Source organism: Cupressus sempervirens, chromosome 3, assembly GCF_028749045.1.
Source record: "Cupressus sempervirens isolate cs-2001-9-10 chromosome 3, ASM2874904v1, whole genome shotgun sequence".
NCBI classification, from domain to species: Eukaryota; Viridiplantae; Streptophyta; class Pinopsida; order Cupressales; family Cupressaceae; genus Cupressus; species Cupressus sempervirens.
In genome coordinates, this window is record NC_143120.1 from 769,438,625 (window position 1) to 769,455,879 (window position 17,255).

At 32.0% G+C, this 17,255-nt stretch overlaps 1 pseudogene; it reads left to right on the top strand.

Annotated features, from left to right (window-relative positions):
- Positions 1 to 6,273: 6,273 nt before the first annotated feature.
- Positions 6,274 to 17,255, top strand: part of LOC149569067 (protein TOPLESS-RELATED PROTEIN 2-like) — a 115,209-nt pseudogene continuing 104,227 nt past the window's right edge.

The window sequence follows — 17,255 nt, forward strand, 5'->3', positions numbered from 1 at the left end:
TTTCTTTCATCACAAGAAGTGAAGGCCATATTGTTTAAACATTGATGGTTATTTTGGAGAAGATACAACCTAAAAGAACACATATGATGAGAACTTCTCTCTTGAAGATCCTATGAAAAGTAATTTGTTGATAACATAAACTATTGATGTTCAAATAAATTTTGTGGATTCTGAAAAAGTAATTAAAATTGGAAAATGCTTGACTCATGATGAAGAGAAACAATTGAGTGATCTATTGAAGGAATTTAAAGATATTTTTGCATAGTCTTATGGTGATTTATTTGGCATTGATATGAAGATTGTAACAAATAACATTGTCCTTGAAGCAAATGCTAAACATATTAAACAAAAAGTTTGAAAGATGAATCTACGTATCACTCTTCTGGTTAAAGAAGAGATTGAAAATTTATTAGAAATTGGTTTTATTCATTTAATTGATTATTCTCCTTAGATATCAAACACGATTGTTGTTTCTAAGGAAGAAAGTAAGATTCCCATGTGCACTAGAGGGTATTTTTTAGTTGCTAATATTCACCGATTAGCTAATTTTAGAAAATTTTGGCTAATAATTTAATTCTTAAAAAAAAAAAATCACCACATTTTTATAAAATTTAGTCTTGCAAATATTTAAATAATGTAAGATTCATCAATTTAATAATAGAGATTATTTTATTTTTCAAAATAATGTAAGATTCACCAATATTTTTATATATTTTTCTAGAAGGGGGTTGCTTAGATTTTACCCTGATGCACTAATTTACAAGATTTGAACAAATCTTCCTTAAAATATTATTTTGCTTTACCTAATTTTGACATGATAGTGGATTCTACCATCGGACATGCTTTGTTATATTTGATGGATGGATTTTCTAGTTATAACAAGATATTTATTCCCTTAAAGATCAATACAAGACCATGTTTATAACACCTTAAGGAACCTTTTGTTGGGTTATGATGCATTTTCAATTAAAGGATGCAGGTGCAACTTATCAACGTGCTATGACTATGATATTCCATGATTACATACATAATATTCTCTAAACATGGATGTTTGTTTTTTGGTAGGCAATCGACTGAAGCCTTGATTATTTATTTTATTATTATTGTTAAGATTTATTATTATTATGTGTTAATAGTGAGTAGATTCAAACCCAAGACCTCCCCGATGAGAGGCTTGCAGTTTACTAATGCATTGTAGGCTCTTGCCTAAGAAGATTTTTTTTTATTGGTAAATGACCGAAGCCTAGGTTAATTATTATTATTTAGTGAAATTAATTATTATTATATGTTAGGAGAAGGTAGATTTAAACCCAAGACCTCCCGCATGAGAGGCTCACAAGTTACCATTGTGTTGTAGGATTTCGCCTATCTTAGCATGGATGTTGATGGTATTCCAATGGGAGAGTATGTTAGCAATGTTGGAGACATAATTCAAAGTTTATGTGTTGCATTCATAACATATTGTCATTGATCTCAACATACAATTTATTCTTTGAAGAATTCTAGAGTTACAAAGCAAGAATTGTTTGGTGCATTCAACATTCAATGACTTATGTTATGCACAAATGAAGGTAGCTTTAGGAGCCTATCTTGATGTTGTGTCTATATTTGTGAAAAGAGATTTTTAATTTTGGCAGAGTTATGCGAAGTTTTCTAAAGGGAGCTTTTAGAGAGAGTTTCTAGAAAGTGGGTACTGGTAAAATGGTTACATCTTTTGACATAGATAGAATATTGCTAAGCACATTTGAAGAATGATAAGAGAAATACTAAAGATGCTATGTTCTAGAAGGAAAAATCAGATATGTAGTTTTAGTTGACTTATTGAAGATTGTTCAGAGTAATATTTCCTATGAGCTAAATTGTAAAAATCATTGTGGAAAGTGCATAATTGTAATGTAATTTGTATTGTAATTTATTAAGGATGTCTTATATTATTATTGTAAATTATGAAAGTTACAAGGTTGACTCAATACTTTTCTTTAGGACTTGGTATAAAGGAAAGGTCATTTCCTTGTGGTAAAGTGTGAACTATGTGGTTTTGATCAATGAGATCATTATGTAAGCATGAATTCAAATATCTATTTGATCATAACAAAGATTTATATTGTGGATGTGTTGTGAGCTTCAAAGGAACTATATTAGAAAAGGAGTTTTTGTTTAGTCAGTTTTGAGATCTTGGATATGCTTATCTAAAAGATTGTCTAGTGAAGATCATTTCTAAGGCTATTTGGATAGTGGGTTCAATTTTCCTCCTTTCAACTCCTAAAAGGGTTGAAATCTCCTAACATGGATTCAAAGTCTCCTATCAAGGACTCTATGTATTGCTTGTATTTCATTAACTTCTAATAGGGTTTATGCTTTCACAAGGTACTTTTATATTAGTGCATCATCTTGTGAACATCATTCTCACCAATTTTTTCCCTAGTTAACATATATGATGTTATTGTGCATGGTAATCTTTCTATGGTTGTTGCATCTACTATTTACATGTTTCCAAATCAACAAAGATAGTGAGAGCTTTTTTAAGCACATAATTGATTCACACCCCCTCACTCCCCCCCCCACCCCCTCACTCAGTTATCTTGGTGGAATTTACTTTCTAATAATTGGTATCAAAGCTTTAGGTCCTTGAAAGAAAAGTTTAACAACTTGAGGAGATCCATGGTTTTTTATTTTAGAAAAGAAAGTATGATGTTTGATGGAATCAATTATGATAGTTGGAAGGAAAAGATGAAGACTCACCTGTTGTGCATGGGTCTAGAATATTGGCTAGTTGCTTCAAATGCAAAAGAGGTGCAAAGATGATTGTGAAGAAAGTGAAAAAGATCTATTCTTGCATAATATGCTTGCTAGAGAAGCACTACTGTCAGTTCTTTTTGAAAAAGAGTATGGAGAGGTAAAATCTTAAAGACTTGCTAATGAGATTTGGAATGCTTTACATAAAACATTTGAAGGTGATGAACATGATAAGAAGGCTAGATTACAAAGTTGGCTATGTATGTTTCAAGATGCAAAGATCCATGAAGATGAAACTATAAGAGGCTATTTTTATAGAATATCAAAGATTTTTATTGGAATCAGAAATTGTGGTGGATCTAAAATTGAAGATGAGATTGCGTGAAAAATTGTGAAGACCTTGACAACTTCTTATCATTAGAGAGCACAAATGATTGAACAAGTTATTCCTTGTACACCTAACTTTACAAAGGAAACTCTTCTTATAAGATTAAAATCATATGAATTATGGATGAAATAGAATGAAGAACCTCCTAGAGTGAAGACAACTTTTATTGTATAGGAGGACATACCTATATTCACAATGACTATGAGTACAAGTGGAGATTATGCTATTAGAAGCCGAGTAAGAAAGTTTGAAGACAAGAAGATTGAAGAAGGACTTGCCCTACCTATGAAGAGAGTGCCTAAAGATAAAAAAATTCTTGTTTTTTGGATATGCAAAGAACTTGCTCATTATTCTTCTAAGTTTCCTAAAAGAGAAAAGAAGTTTGAGCCTAGAAATCTCTACAAGTCAAGAGTACCTAAGGATTGTTTCTATGTTGATGAGGATGGTGAAGTTGATTTTAGGATGGTAAATTTACTAGATAATAGTGATTATGAGGATGATGAAATAGGATTTATTTCTATTAAGGAAGAAAGCTCTAAAAAAGAAGAAATAAGGGAAGAAAAGGTATTAGTATTAAAAACTAAAAAGAGAAAGGTCGGTTGGATTGTAGATAGTTGTTTTTTCCATCATATGATTGAAGATATGAACAAATTTATTAAATTCAATAGCTATGATGGAGGAGTAGTTAAAGTTGGAAATAATACAACATGTCACATTAAAGGAAAAGGGTGTATTACACTTGCTAGAAAGACTAACACTAAGGATGTCTATTTTGTGGATGGTTTAAAAAATAACCTTTTGAGTGTTGGACAACTTGTTGACAAGGAATATCAGTTGTAATTTATATCTAAAGTGGATTATAGTTGGTTATGACATAAGAGATTTTATCATATCAACTTTGATAATATTGCGAAGGTCATTACTACTTTTGTAGTTAGAGATTTTATTAAGATTGTGAAACCTACTAACATGATGTGCAAAGAATGTATAATGGAAAAGTTGAAGAAAATTTCATTTCCAAGTAAGACTTTTACTACTTTAGCAAAGTTGGACATTGTACACATAGATCTAAGTGGTCCTATAAGAACACGAGCATTTTATGGTGAAAGGTATTTCATGTTTCTTATCAATGATTTCACTAGAATGAGTGGGTTGCATTTCTTAGAGATAAATCATAAGCTTTTGAGAAATTAAAGATATTTAAGAAGAGAGTTAAGAATGAATCTGGTCTAAAAATTAAATGCTTAAGATCTAATAGAGGGGAATTTATTTCAAATGGGTTTAACAATTTTTGTGAGGATAATGGTATAAAGAGACAACTTTTAGCCCCTAAGACTTCATGACATAATGGAGTTGTAGAAATAATAAATAGATCAGTGATAGAAGAAGTTAGAGAAATTATGTTTGAAAATGATGTATCAAAGAGAGAAGTAGTGGACACAACATTATACACTATGACCAAAGTACAAATTAGACAAGGCACTAGTAAGACACCTGATGATTTTAGTTTGGACATGCACCTAGTGTGAAATATTTTACAATCTTTGGAAGTAAATGCTACATTAAAAGAGATGATGATATTGGAAAGTTTGATTCTAGAAATGATGAAGGAATGTTTCTTGGATATTCATTAAAAAGTAGAGCATACAAATGTTATAATCAAAGACTGAAGACTATTTTTTAAAGTCCTAATATGAAAGTTGATGAAAAGTTTGGAATAAAAGAATTAATACTTGATTATGATTCTAATGGAGATAATAATTAAAGGACTAATAATTTAAGAATGTTGAAAAAGGATTGTTTTATACATATTTATAGACTGAATAACAAGGAGATAGGAAGAAGAACCTAGAACTAAACCTAGAGAAGAAATCAAAGTTAAACAAGTGACACCTAACAAAAATGTGGCAAAGAATCACCCTATTGAACAAATCATTGGAAGTGTGAACAAAGGAGTTATAACAAGGAACAAGGTAAGTGAACAATTTTGTTTTATTTCTCAAATTGAACCTAAGAATACTGATGAATATTGTAAATATGATTATTAGATTCAAGCTATAAAAGAAGAATTAGAGAAGATTGAAAAGAAAAAGACTTGGGAATTAGTTCCTAGACCTAAAGATAAGAATGTTATTAGAACTAAATGGTTATTTATAAATAAGATGAAAGAACAAGGTGAAGTTGTGAGAAACAAAGCAATATTGGTTTATAAAAGTTATCACAACAAGAAGGATTTGATTTTGAAGAAACATTTGCACCTATTGCTAGATTAGAAGTAGTGAGAATGTTTTTGGCATATGTAGCTAACAAAAAATTTCAATTTTATCAAATAGATATCATCTTTTCTAAATGGGGAACTTCAAAAGGAGGTATACATTGGACAACCTGATGGTTTCCATTTAACAAATGAGAAGAATATGGTTTATAGATTGAAGAAGGCATTATATGGGCTAAAACAAGCACCTAGAGAATGGTATGCAAGATTGAATAAACATATGATAGGTTTGGGATTTATGAAAGGTAATGCTAATACTAACTTGTATCCAAGAAAGAATGATGATGGTTTGTTGATTGTTATAGTATTTGTGGATGACATTATTTTTGGAGGCAATGTTGAAGCTAGTAAGATATTTTTTTAGAAGAAATAAAGAAGGAATTTGAGATGAGTATGATTAGAGAGATGGAATACTTCTTGAGATTGCAAATTGTATAGAACAAAGATGGAATCTTCATATCACAAGCTAAGTATCTTAGAGATTTGTTGAGGAAATTTGGTTTGGAAAACTGTAAACCTATTGGAACACCTATGGTAACTGGTTGTAAGTGGGTCCATAAATTTCACTTTATTTTCCTAAATCATTTTAGGTATAAAGATAGGATCTCCTTTCTATTTTACTTGAAGTATTCTCTAATTCAAAGCCTCTATCCTCATAGGAAGAAAGAATCTTGTCTTGTGCTTCATGAAGATTTAATTTTACTTATAGAAAATTTCTCTAAAAGTAGTTTTGGAGAAGAAGCGGAAAGTGTTTGGAAATTATCCTCAGTCTAAGAGAATTAAGGTTGAAAGAAAGGAGGGCACTAGTGATAGAAAGAGTATAAAAAAGGGTTTCAAATGGGAGAGTAATAAGAAAAACGTGGAGGAAATCACAATGTCTAAGAACTTTGAAAATGATGACAAAATGAAAATGGGGGACCTTAGTTCCAACCTGGATGAATATTCTAGGAGCAAATGGGTGTTGCCTAGTAAAGATAATGTGGAGGGTAGCAAGGACAAAATTGTTGATTCTAATGTTGGGTTGAAAGTTCTAGGGGAGGATGAAGAGAAACAAAGTGTTCACCCCTCCCATCTGAAGACGAAAGACAATGAGGAGAAAATGGAGAAGGATACTGGTAAGGAAAATAAGGGTAAAGACCTTGCTACTAAGGACAATAGCCTGAGTAAAGAGGAAAACAAGGAGAGGACGGAGAAGCAGGAAATCAATATTGATATCCAGATCAATACAGTTACTATTGCTATTGATTCTGATATTAGGGTTGATGAAGAAGGTGGGGAAGAGTCTCATGAAGGGAAATTATCCTTCCTTCATACCACTAAGCTTAAAATGGAGGCTTCCCTTCAAGGTGATTCTCGGCTTTGCAATGGGATCATGGTACTTAAAAAAAAATTGGGGGTTATGCAAAAAGAGCTAGACTGTAAGCATACCATTAGAGCTTAGTTGGAAATATAAATAGGAAACATCTCTAAAAAGCTCAAGGAATATGAGAAGGAGATCTATTACTTAATAAAGGAAAGTGGGCAAAGAATGGAACAAGTTACATCTAGTTTGTGTGAAGTGGCAACTAGTTTGAGCAAGAAGAGCAATGAGGACATAATGTCTCTAGGTAATGTTGGGATGGGGAGTCTAGGAGGACGTAGTAAGAGAACTAGGAAAAGCATGAGGAAAAAGATCAGTAAGGTTCTTGAGGCTCCTGCTTCAGCTTTAGCTAAAATTATCCAGATTACTACAAAAGTAGGTAAAGAGGTGGTGAATATCTTCAAAGAGCTATTGTAGGTGTTGGTTGTGGGTGCTGGTGTTCTGGTTGTTAGTCCATGTGGTTTTATTTGTTTTTCTTTTTGTTTTCCAACTTGTTTAAAACTCTAGAGTCCATGTCCTTATAAAACCTTATTACTTTTATTTGGTTTAAACTTGTGGTTTTAGGTCCCTGTAAAACCTAGTTTTTTTGTGTTGGTTTTGTCTTTTCTTCTAGTTTTAGGTCCTTGTAAAACCTAGTGGTACTTAATGTTTATCTCCAATCTATTGTAAAGGGTTTTGAGTCCCTTCAAAACTTGTTTTTACCTTAATCTAAAATTGGTTGTAAATTATCTACGAAAGATGAATCCCCTTGTACAAAGAAAACTAAGTATAGATCTATGATTGGTGGATTGTGACATTTAACAGATACTAGACCTAATATAGCTAATTCAGTTAGAATTATGGCAAGATTTTGGGTAGATCGTAAAGAGACACACCTTGTAATAGTACAAATAATTTTTAGATATTTGAGAGGCACACTTAATCATGGTTAATGGTATGAAAGATCACAATATTTCACATTACGTACATGCATAAATGTTGATTGGGTAGGAAGTGTAGATGACAAAAGAGCACTAGTGGTGGAGCATTCTTCTTGGGAGGAAGATTGATCTTGGCTAAGCAAGAAATAGGATTGAATTTCATAGAGTAAAACAAAAGAAAAAATGTAGCAGTGACAAATAATTGCAATCATATTATTTGGATGAAGTAGATGTTGAAAGATATTGGAATTGAGTTTACTGAGCCTATCATCATATATTGTGATAGCACAACTACAATGAGTATGTCAAAGAATCTAGTTTTACATTCAAAGTAAAGAATGCATCTATCAAGTATCACTTTTTGAGAGAGAAATAAATTAGATTGGAATATGTTAGCACAAAGGAGTAGATAGTAGGCATATTTACTAAACCTTTGGCTAAGGACACATTTAAATACTTGAGAGTTATGCTTAGGGTAAAGCCACAACCTACAATAGAGTAATTGATGCATAAGTTGCATCGATCTAGTTGGTAGAAAAGCATTATATCTTTTACCTAGACTAAATGCTTGATGCTTCTCCAATGGGGGAGCATTCATGTTTGAGTTGAGTCATTGAGGACTCTTGTTATTGGTATTCAACAGTGTCTTTGGACACTTGAGCTTGATCATATTATTTTGGAAATAATTGAACTTAGAGAATTGACATAATGATACATTTGTCATTGATGTCAATTGGGGAGAGATTTAACACATGAAAAACATCCTTGGGGGTGGGGGGGAAGGGGGGAATGAGAAAACATCCCTTGAGGAGGAGATGAGGACATGAAAAACTATATTTCTTATGGGAGAGAGTAATATAGTTATTGATGTATGAGGGAGATTAACACGTTATGCATGTTATTTTTTGTATGGTTGTGATTTGAAAATGAAAATTTCTTTGCAACCTATCTGAGTCTGAACTTGAGATGTATGTTTACATTCATGGGCAGTATGAATGGGGGAGTAAAGGAAGATGAGGAAGAAATATATTTCGTATTCATGGAACTTAGATGTTTTTCATCTATGTTGACATCAATTCCAAGGGGGAAATTTTTAGCATAAATGTTAATGGTATTCCTATGGGGGAGTATGTTAGCAATGCTGGAGACATAATTCAAAGCTTATCTATTGCATTTAGAGTTTGTCATTGATGTCAACATACACTTTTTTCTGTGAAGAATTCAAAAGTTACAAAGGAATAATTATCTGGTGCATTCAACGGTAAATGAATTAATTCATACATACTTTAATATAGTTTCAAGAGCTTGTGTTGATGTTGTGTCTATGTTCACAAAGAGAGATTTTATGTCTTGGTAGAGTTATGCAAAGTTTTCTAAAGACAACTTTTAGAGAGAGTTTCTGGAAAGTGGGTATTGGTAAAATGGTTATATCTTTTGACATATATGGAATATGATTAAGCACATTTGAAGGATGGTTAGGGACATAATGAAGATTCTATGTTCAAGAAGGTGTAATTAAATGTGCAGTTTTAGCTAACTTATTGAAGATTATTCAGAGTATTATTTTGTGTGAGTCAACTATTGTAAAAATCATTGTGTATATAATGTGTATTATAATATCTAAAAGATGTCTTATATAATTATTGTAAATTGGGAAAGCCTCAAGTTTGATTCAATACTTTTATTTAGGACTAGGTATAAAGGAAATGTCATTTCCTTGTGGTAAAGTGTAAACTATGTGGTTTTGATCAATGAGATCATTATGAAAGCCTAAAGGTGAATTTCTATTTAATCAGAGAAAACATTAATGGTATGGAGGTACTTTGAGATTTAAAGGAACTACATTAGCAAAGGATTTGTTGTTTAGTTATTACAAAGATCTTGGATTTACTTATTCAAAAGATTGTCCAATGAAGATTGTTTCTAAGGATATTTGGACAGTGGATTCAATTGTCCTCCTTTCAATTCCTAAAAAATTTGGAATCTCCTAACATGGATTCAAAGTATCCTAATAGGGACTCTATGTACTAATTATATTTCATTGACTCCTAATAGAGTTTATCCTTTCACAAGGAACTTTTATATTCATACATCATCTTGTCGACATCATTCCTGCTGGGGTTTTCCCTCTAACCAAGGCTTTCCCTAGTTAACATATCTTGTGTTATTATGCATGGTTATATTTCTATAGTTTTTTTATCTACTATTTACATGTTTCAAAATTAAGAAAGATAGTGAGAGTTTTTTTAAGCACATAACTGATTCACCCCACCCTACCCACCCTTCAAGTTATCTTGGTGGACTTTTCTTTCTAAGAGATTCTTGAAGATTATGTTGATGACATTCTTGCTACATATAGTAAGCATGAAGAACATGTGGTTATCTTGAGAAAAATCTTTGAATGAATAAGAAGTTATAACATGCAATTGAATCCTTGTAAGTGTACATTTAGGGTTGATATTGAAAATTATTGGGATTTATTGTTTCTAGTTGTGGTATTGAAGTTAATAATGAAAAGATAGAGGCTATTGTTAATATGTCCCCACCAAATAATATATCACAACTTCAAAGCTCATAAGGGTAGATACAATATATTCAAATGTTTATTCCAAATTTGGTTGATAAAGCCATTCCATTCATATCCTTGCTTAAGAAGGATTCCAACTTCTCTTAAAATGATGAATGTCAAAAAGTATTTCACAAATTTAAGATTTATCTCACTAATCTTTCTTTAAGTTTGTGGTGACTAATCAGGGGAGTACTCTACATACTTCATAATTTGTCGATGAGGTTGGACTCGTTGTTTAGTGGACGTAGCCTAGGGATTGGGTGAACCAAGTTAAATATTGGTGTCTTGTGTTCTCTTCTATGTAATTTATTGTTTTTTGATATTGGTTATATTTGCACATAATTTACTATTTCTGTCTATGGTTAATCCTAACAAACGATTAAATATGTTTACAAACCCTAGCAAAGTTGTATGAAAAGCCTTCCACTTCAAATAAAGTATTTCTCATTAGGTGTTTATTTAATATAAAGATGGTAGAAGGTGGATTTGTTGCTGATCATATAAATAAGTTTAATACTATTACTAGTCAGCTATCTTATGTGAATGTCAATTTTGATGAAGAAATTAGGTTTGTGTTCTTTGTCTGAAAGATGGAATGGCTTGGTAATGATTGTGAGTAAGTATGTTTCTAGATCTAATACCCTAAAATTTGATGATGTGATTGGTATTATTCTGAGTGAAGAAACTTGTAGGAAAACCTTAGGTGGATCTACATCAAGAAGTGCTTTGAATGCACAAAGCAGAGACAAAATCCATGAGAAAGGAAATAATTTTGGAAATTGTGGGAAATTAAGAGGAAAATCAAAAGGGGAGAGGTCTCAATCCAAAGGATTGAGAGATTGTTGGTACTATGGGAAGCCAGGACATAAGAAGAGAGATTTTTGGACTTGAAATATCAATGAAGGAGATAAACCGGAAGTGAACAAGGAGGAAAATGTGGTAAGTAACAAATCTGAAGAGGGTGCTTTGCTTCTTTCTTTAGAAAGTGTCAAGATGATTCTTGGGTTTTAGATTCTGTGACTTCAATTCATGCTACACCCATAGAGGTTATTTTATTGATTATGTTGAAGGGGATTTTGGGCTTCTTTATTTGAGAGATAATGAACCCTACCATATTGTTGGAAAGGGAAAAGTTAAGATTAAGTTGCAAAATGGGAATCATTGGCTACTACATGAGGTAAGACATGTTCCAAGGCTAAGTAGGAATTTAATTTTAGTAGGGGAACTCGGTGATGAGGGTTGCATAGTTACTTTTAATGATAAAAATTGGAAGGTTTCAAAAGGTTCCCTTGTAGTAGAAAAATGTGTGAAAGTAGGCACCTTATATCTGCAATGACCCCTTTTTAACCCCCTTGACCTCGGGTCCAAAATTTGGGCATAAGTTAGGGAATCATCAAACACATGACCAACATTATTAACCAAGTTCTTGAGAAGTTGAGCATCTAATTTAATTTATTGAGTTCATTTGGAAAATTCCTTATTATAGTACACAGACGACTTTCCCTTTCCTTGTTACGATCATCTTGAGATGGTAGATTGATGGTGCAGAGGGCGCATGAAACAAGCTACAAGCGGTTCCCTAGAGGATATCCGTCAAGGGCTCGAATTTACTCTGCCTCTCTCTCCACCAACTCCCTATCTTAAGATTTCATAATTCGAACGAGAGATAGACTCTTTGTACAATAATTGAAATGTATTTTTAGTGTCATATTATATTTCTTATCTTTATATTTCATTTGATATTTATTACTTATAATTGTCTACTCATCAATATGATATATATGATCTTATCATATCTTTCACTTCTTAAAGTATATCTCTCTATTTTCTAAGTTCGGTGTCTTCTCTATCCAAATACCAAATACTTCTATTCATATCTTATTATTTCATTGTATATTGATATATTATAAAAGAAATAATATTTATATTTCAAATGGATAGTTCATACCTATGTATACATATATGCTTAATAGGTACATCCAAATTCATTATAATTATGTATGTAATCCTTTATTTAATTAAGGACTATCTACCTTTATATATATTAATATATTTTTATGTATTTTCTTATATTATATATTAAGATAAATATATATCAAGTGATAAATATATCCCATTTCCATATATTATATATATAAATTTATATATTATATATCCCATACCACTTAATCTCCTTTTCTTATTGTGTCATAAATTGAAATTAATGAATACTAGAAGGCAAAGTATGCAATACCTCTCAATACTTTTGATTAATGTGTTGTGGTTTTTTTGATGAACTTCTAGTCATAGTAGATACCTTGGTCATTGGTATTAATGTCTTTGATGGTGGGCTATGTATTTGCTGCATATTCACTTCATTATACTTCGGTATTCTTATCCTTGATAAGGAAATTGATATCCTTCGGTGTTATAATGTCTTCCCTCGATTTTGATGTATATTCTCCTTAATATAAAATGTCTTGCAAATGATAGATTCACTACCTTGCAATCTATTTAGCAAGGAGATGGAAAAAATAATATTTTCAATTTTTTATGTCTTTGTTGCCAAATGTCTTATTCATTTATGTTAATGGGATGATGCACCCGATTGCTACTTGAATGTACGCAGTCTCAATATACTTTCGACTCACACATCCTTGCACAACCTGCCATAACAGACATTTTTGTTTTTGATAAGATAAACAGGTTTTAAGGGATCCTAAAATCCATAAGTTTTACAAAAAAAAAAAAAAAACAAGGCTGATAATAAGCAAAAAAAGCCTAGCCAAAATAGAGGTCCAACAGCTGAAAAAAGCCCGAAGGCCCAACCCAAAAAAAAGGCCCACAGAAAGGCCAGAAAATAAACAAACTAAAATAGACTACAGAAAGCCTGTCCAAAAGCCAAAAGCCAGAAAGACAAAAATACAAAAGACAAGAAAACTAGTCTTCAGTAATCTTCTCCATTTCCTGCATAGTCTGAGCTGCCTCGACTATCTTTTGTTGCTCCTTTTCCATTTGATCTTGGACCTTCTCCATGCCCTGATCCATACTGGTGAACGTACTGAATGTGGCCTTGTCATCATCCGGCCTGGCCTTATCCCTATTCTGTCCTCCCTCCTCCACCAGGAATCCCCTGTCCTTAAGTTTACCAGCAAGGGATTAGATGTTGTCATTCATCGAACTCAAGAGAGAAATCATCTGACTTGCCAGGTTGTGGTTGTAGTTTTCAAGATTTCTAAATCTCCTTGCAGTTAAGCTTTCTCTGTTATCCTGGTCCTCCTAGCTGTCAATACTAGTCCTATTATTAGTACTTTCCATCTGGGATACCCTTTCTCTAACTTCCTCCAGCTCATGGAAGAGTCATTTGATTGATCTAAAGTTGTCAATCATACTACTGCGAGCATTATGCAGAAGGTTCATTCCAGTCTCCCTTGCATTGTCTGAAATGGCCAGGATAGTTGGGTCTATGAGCTCATTGAGCCTAGGCTCCTCCATTGCATTTTTGTTATTGCATTCTGCCAACATGTGTTGTGCTAGGTATTGACATGGATGTTTGTATTTGTTGTCTATAAACAAACCATTTCTTTGATGCCATTGTGGAATCCTCTGACGTGGCCATCTGCATAGGCTCAACCAAACATTGCTTTGTGTCTTTATCGCATGTCTTATATGCTTCTTCCTACTTATTTAATATGACATATTTAGATTCATACTTTAGCACTATTTTGGAATTGGGTACATAGAAGTGTTTGAATAAATGTTGATTATCATGGACTTTGTAGACTCATTATTTATTTCCCATTCAGATATCATGGCTTCTATGTCCCAAGTTGTAGAGTCATTGCTTTATTGGCTTGTTTCAGAACTCCAAACTGAAATTTGTTGGCATTCCCTTCTCCTCATACTATGAATATGTTTTCTCATAGCTTTTATATTCCATAATACTGCTATATTTGCATCATAGTTTGGTTGCTTGTAATAGACCCCAATTTGAGATTGCCGCATCTATTTGAATAATGCAAAGAATATATTCACTATTCTAATGTACTGAGAGTTGTATCATCCTGTGTTCCTGTGTCCCTTACTGTGATTGGAATGGTGGTTACATCCTTCACATTTTATAATGAGTTTGATTTCTTCTTTCCTTCTCGCAGTGATGATCAATCTGATGTGGATGTTTAACTAAAGTCTTCGTACTATCTTGTCAATGGCCCTGTCACCCCAGTAGTCATACCCTGCTCGACTGAGATCCTCTTGCACATTGTTGTGATCCATATTTTGCTTCAATGTAATTTTAATGTGATTCATTGTATATCATGCTTTGTGTCTTTTTGGATGCTGATTCCTATACTCTATTGCTTCTACCTTTTCGTAGTGTTTATCCAACTCCCATTGTCCTTCCATAAATATCATTGATTTGTATCTGAGAAGACGTGTCCTTGATGTAGCTGATTGATAATTTATGTTTATATAGTTTATTATATATGTTGATTTCATAATATACATTATAAAATTATTATTTGATACTATTTATAATTAATATCTTTATTTGTTATGATTATTATATATCTCATAGATTACATATATTGAATATTATTATTTGGATTTTGCTAACATTATTAATAATATTGATAATTAGCAATCATTACTATTATATATAACAATTAATCATGAGAACTTATATATATATATATATTTATTATTAAAATAATAGACAAATTGAATATATATTTATTCACATAATTAAGGCTCATGACAATATCTTTGTACAAGTCATATTGTTCCTTCTACTCTAATTATTTTAGAAAAAAATGAATGTTTAGGAATAATTGCTACAATTGAGTAGGGAGGACAAATAATTATTATAGACTCTAATAGAGTGCCATGGCACAATAAACTTGGGCACATGAGTGAGAAAGGTATGAAATTAATTCATTCAAAGAAAGTTTTACCAAGTTTGAAATGTGTCAATGTGAATTTCTATAAAAGTTTTGTGTATGGAAAAAAAAAAAGAGTGAGTTTTGTAAAGAGTGTGAAGGAAAAGAAAAATGAGAAATTAGAGCTTGTGCATACAGATGTATGGGGACCAACTCAAGTATCTTCCCTTGGTGGCTCTCACTATTATGTTACATTTATTGATGCTACAACTAGAAAAGTATGGGTTTATTTTATTAGATAGAAATCTGGTGTATTTCAAACTTTTAGGAAATGGAAATGCTTGGTTGAAAATGAGATTGGTAAGAGATTAAAATGTCTTAGATTTAATAATGGTGGTGATTATTGCAGTCATAAATTTGAAGATTATTTCTCCACTAATGGTATTCACAAGCAGAAAACTGTTCTAAGGATTCCATAGGAAAATTGAGTGTATGAACGCATGAACATTACAATAATAGAGTGTTCAAGGAGCATGAGGTTGCATGTGGGGCTTCCCTTAAACATGTAGGTTGAGGCTACTGCTATATATTTGATCAATAGAGGTCCCTCTACTCCTTTGGGCTTTGGTATTCTAGAGGAAGCATGAACTAGTAAGAAGGTGAGTAAATCTAACTGGCATTTTTGGGCCAACATGTTGTAACTAAATTTAAATCTAAAGTGGCAAAAATACTTGTATAAAATGGCTTAGGGTTAGGGATTTCATAATGTGTGATAAAATAATTGCTTCTTGTGGTAGTATTGAAATGTAAGGGATTACAGATTGTAATCAAATTATAATCACTAGATAATAATATTTTTGGACTCATTGTTTGGTGGACGTAGCCTAGGGATTGGGTGAACCATGTTAAATCTTGGTGTCTTGTGTTCTCTTCTATGTGATTTATTATTTTCTAGTATTGGTTATATTTGTATGTAATTTTTTATTTCTATCCATGGTTAATCCTAACACTTCCTATCTTGAAGCCTACACAATGTGATAAACCTTTTTATCTTTACACATTAGCTTCTTTGAATGCATTAAGTGCAGTTCTTATTCAACATGATGATCATGGTAAAGAGCATCCTATCTATTACATCATTCATTTTTCAATCGACTATGAAACATGATATACAAAAATAGAGAAACAATGTATGGCCTTAGTTTTTGCATGTCAAAAATTTCAACATTATCTCCTTAATGCAGAAGTCAATGTGATGGTGAAATTTGACCCTTTAAAGCATCTTTTTGCTAAGACAAATTTATCCGACGATTGCCAAAATCAGTTATGCTTCTGATAGAATTTGATTTGAAATTAATATCTCAAAAATCCATTAAATGGCAAGCCTTAATTGATCATTTAGTTGAGGCTCCTTCTTCATGTATAGTTATCACTCCTATTGAGTTTATTGATGTAAGAATATTATCTATGTATAAGGATGAAGCTTGGGAAATGTATTTTGATGAATCTAGGTGTAAAACTGGTGCTAGGGTGGGTGTGACACTTGTTCCCCTTTCTAAGAAACCAATCCCTCTTTCATATAAACTAACTTTCTCATACACAAATAATATTGTGGAATATGAAACCCTTATTGTTGGATTGCAAGTAACTTGATCTCTTCAAATTTGGTGACTTACAATTGATTGTGAAACAAATAAAGGGTTTGTATAATACTAAGAACTATAACATGACAAAATATTGTGAATTAGCTCTTGATTTATTAACTAAATTCTCATCTTATGACATTTAGTTAGTCCCTGCAAGGATAATAGGTATGCATATGCTATGGCTAGTGCGACATCCTCATTATTTCTTGAGGATAATATATATTTTTAATGTATTGTTCACACTCTCTTGGAACCTTCTATTTCAGATAATAATTTTGTGGTAGATTAGTGTTGCAATTTGTGTTCTGATGAATAGTTTTCTAATATCTTCGAGTACTTGAAAGACAATTTTTTTTACTAAATCTACTTCTCAAAATTCTCAAAACCATATTATAAAATTATTCATTTGATACATTAGCCTGGCTGACACTTTATATTAAAGATCTTATGATGAAAATTTACTAAGATGTTTAGAAAACAACAAAATCTCAGTTGCATTACAAGC